This window comes from Desmodus rotundus, unplaced genomic scaffold, assembly GCF_022682495.2.
Source record: "Desmodus rotundus isolate HL8 unplaced genomic scaffold, HLdesRot8A.1 manual_scaffold_252, whole genome shotgun sequence".
NCBI lineage: Eukaryota > Metazoa > Chordata > Mammalia > Chiroptera > Phyllostomidae > Desmodus > Desmodus rotundus.
Window position 1 is genome coordinate 50,939 of NW_026527316.1, and position 4,062 is coordinate 55,000.

Here is a 4,062-nt window from a genome sequence, read left to right on the forward strand (position 1 = left end):
GAAAGGGAGAGAAATATCCACGTGTGGTTGCCTGTCACACACCACCCACTAGGGACCTGCGCCACGACCGAGGCTTGTGCCCTCCTCACCGAGAACAGGAACCTGCGACCCTTGTTTCAGTTTTGGACACACCCAACTCCCGCTGCTGGAACCGATAGATTCATAGGGTGGGGGTGGGGGGCCCGGGGGAGGAGCGACCCCAAAAGGAAAGAAAAGAGAAGGAATACAACTGGGTGGGTGGATAAACGGGGACGGAGAGAGACTTTATAGTTAGGGCGGGGGGGGGGGGGGGGGGGGGGGGAGGGGAGTGCTGGGCGCATTATGCAGATGATGTTTTCTGGAGTGGTACGCTTAGAAGAAACCGGTGCGGGTTTCTTCCTTCCTCCCTCCTCCCTCCCCCCTCCCCGCCCCCCCCCCCCGCCCCTTTTTCCTTCAAGGAGTCCCAGCGAGTCTCCCTGATTTCATTTCATTTTCAGTCCCGTGTGCTTGCATGAACCGATGGCGTCCCTGAAAGAGTCGATGTGTGTGAAATGAGAGGAAAGGAAATAAGGAGGGGGAAGTGAGTTAAAAAAAAGAAAAAAGAAAAAAAAACCCAAAGCAAAACAAAAACAAAAACAAAAACGAAAACAAAACCCCAAAAAACAAATACAAAAGATCCGTCCGGCGTTGTCCCGAGCGTCGTGGCCTCGTTCAGGTCCCCGGCCGACCACGGTGATTTTTGTCTGGGCCCTCCCGGGAGTCGGCGCGCCGGAGGAGGCGGGAGGTGAGGCGAGGCGGGGCGGGGCCGGGGTTCGGGAGTGGGGGGGGCGGCGGCGGCGGCGGCGGCGGCGGCGAGGGTAGCCGGGTGGAGGCGGTCGGTCGTGGGGGTGGAAGCTCCGTCCGGTCCGGTCGCGCCCGCCCGCCCGCCCGCCAGAGGACTCCGGGGGAAATTCCGTCGCGTGCCAGTCACCGGGCCGCCGCGGGCCCGAGAGCCCAAGGTCTTCTTTCCCAGTCCCCCTACCGCTGGCGCGGTCGCGCCGTGGCGGCCGGGAGCTCCGAGGCGGACGTGGTGTGCCGGGACGAGATCGGCCCTCGGGCCGGGCGGCGGGTCGCCCTGGCCGGCGGGAGATCCGGCTCTGTCCCGCTGACGCTGGCGACGGTTGTCGGGCGCCACCTGGCGGCCGCTTTTATATCGTCCGTCCCTTCCGGGTGCCACGAGGGACGCGATTTGGCCGCGTCGCCCGCGCTGGACTTCCAGCAGGCCGGCGGCGCTGGCGGGATCGTGCCGGTGGCGCCGGCGTGTCGGCGCCCGACCTCCGGGCCCGAGGTTGTACCTGCAGGACTAGTAGGGGAGTGTGGCCGCCCGCGCGGGTCGACCAGCACGCGCGGGCGGCCGCGGTGACGGACGGAAGGACGGACGGACCGACCGACCGACCGACCGACCGACCGACCGAAGGAACGAACGGCCGGATCGGTCGAGGGGGAACGCCTGAGGCGGGTGGCTCGCGGCCGTTCCGGAGCTGCCGACCGAGGCGGGCCGCGTCGGGCGGCCGGACCAGGCTCCACGGACGCCGTCCGCGCTCGCTCCTGGCGTCGGTGCGCTGTTCGGCGGCTCCTCGGCGGAATTTTTCAAAGTCCGGAGGCGACCCGGGAGACGGAGGGGAGGGAGGGAGGGAGGGGGCGGGCGCCCCGCCCGCGCCCGCGCCCGCGCCCGCGCCCGCGCCCGCGCCAGGGGGTTGTCGCCCGGGGTCTTCCCTGCACGGACGCCTGGCCGCCCGGGTCCCGGTCGCCGCCCGAACTGTCCGGGTCCCGTTCCGGAGGCGGACGGGCACTGGCACGGTCCGCGCGTGGAGGCCCGCGGAGGGTAGCTGGGCCCGCGAGCGGGCACCCGTGGCTCCCGGGCGTGGAGCTGGGTCTCTCTCCGCCGTTTTCTTCCCCGGAGTCCCCTCTACGGAGCCGAGGAGCGCCGCTGAGCCGTCCTCGCGAGGAGGCCCTGCCGTCGCGGGCGCCTTCGCGCGACTCTGGGCAAGTTCCGTTCCTCGGGACCCCGCGTGTGCGCGTGTCCGCGGTCCCCTCGTACGTACGGGGCTGTTTCGGAGGTGGGGGCGTGGGGTCGACCAGATGGCCCGTGCCACCTTTTGGGGGGGGGCCCCCCCCCCCGGTTCTCTAGGGCTGATGGGGTGGTGCGGCGTGGCCTGTGGCCGCGCCTGCCTTCCGGGAGGTCGCGGCCGATCGGCGGATAGACCGCGTCCCCGTGACCCGTCTTTTCTGTGCCTGCAGTCGGCAGATTGTACCACGAGATTAGTGGGGACACGCTGTCTGTCGTCAGTCCTGTGGGGCTTCTTGGGCTGCGACTTGGAGCCGGGCTCTCGCCCCGGTCGCGCGGGAAGGGGGAGAGAAGCGTGGTCCGCCCGGCCCTGCGCGTGCTTGGCCGTGGTTGCGCCTCCGTGCTTCCTCGCGGTCCCTTGCTCGGTTTCTGTGGCACGCGAGCGGCGCTGTGTTGTGTTGTGGCTCACGGTCGCGCCCACCCCCCCCGGGGGGCGGCGGCGGCGGCGGCGGCGGCGGCGGCGAGAGTGAGGTGCGGAGCGAGCCGGCCCCCCGCCCTGCCCCTTGCTGTAGCCGCCCGCGCCTGTGTGCCTCGCCTTCCCTGGCCGGGGCCTCTCGGTGGGTTCCGTTTCCAGTTTGATCGATGTGGTGACCTCGCGCTCTCCCGGGCCGGGCCCAAGCCGCGCCGGACGAGGGACGGACATTCGTGGCGAATGAGGCCGCTCTTCTCGCTTCCGCTCGCGGGGCCCTCTCTCCTCCCGGCCGCCTCCGTGGTGGTGCGTGGAAGGGGAGGGGGGGCGAAACCCGGCCCGGCCCCGCGGCCCTGCCTCTGCGTCTCGTGGCGATGGCGGGGCCCGGGGTCTTGTTGACGCCGCGGACACTCTCCGCTTTGCCCCCCGCCCCCCCCCCGTGGCGGGTGTGCCTCCGGGGCGGCCCTCATCCCGGCAGGGGGAGGGCCGTCCTTCTGCCGCGCCGCGCGCCCTCCCGTTGGGCGCGCGGGCGCGGGCCGCACGGCTCTCCGTGGTGCTTCTGGGGCGCTCCGGGTCGTCTCTTAGGTGCCCGAGGCCGAGACGGTGTTGTCGTTTCCCGTTCCCCGGCCGAGACCCACGCGCCGGGCCGCCGCTGCGGCGGCCTGCTGCGGTGGTTGGCGAGTCGAGCCGGTGACCGAGGAGGGGGGAGAGAAGAGAGAGGCACGCCTGCCCTCCTCGCGTGGAGGGGGTGGGGTGTCCCCGCGGTTGGCCCCTGCCGCGTTCGGCGGGGGGCCGGGCAGCGTTGGGCGTTCGCGGCCGGGGCTGAGCCGGCGCTGGCCGGCTGCTGGTTGGGAACCGAGTGCCGCCGTATCTTGTTTTAATTTGCTTCTTCTTCGCGTTCCCTGGTCTTCCAGCTTCGCGTCGCGCTGGCGTCTCTCGCCCTAGTCCCGACGCGGCACCTTGGGCTCTCGTGTAGTTAGCTCTTGGGAGAGAGGCCCCGGTGCTTGGCGGGCAAAAGGTTGGCTGAGCCCCCCGAGGTGGCACGGGGCTGTCCCCTTTGCCCGCGGCGGCCCCGGCCCGCGAGCGCTCGCGTTGCCCCCTGTGCTCGGCCCGAACCCCTTCCGGATCCCGCCGCTCTGCTCCTCCTCCGCAGGCCTCTCTCCGGCCGTGTGCCGCGTCGTTTACGCCTTCGCGGGCCCGGCGGGGGCGTGCCGGTGGGGTCGGGGGCGACGCGCCCTCGGTGAGAAAGCCTTCTCTAGCGATCCGAGAGGGTGCCTTGGGGTACCGGATCCCCCAGCCGCTGCCCCTCCTGAAGCGCGTTTTTAAGCACCGACCGCGGTTGTTGCCGCTTTTTGGGCACCGGGCCCCTCCTCCGCTCCGCCGGCACGGAGGGGTCCGACGCAGTTTGCCTAGCCGCGGCCCGCGCCTCCCCCCGCCGAGTTTTGGGGGAGGGTCCCGCCGGGCCGGGCCGGCGTTTCCAGCGCGGGGGCGCTGTCGTCGTCTTGGCACGTTCCGTGCGGGCGGGTACGCGCGGCTCTCCCCCGCCGCGCGCGCGGGGAAGGGGGGA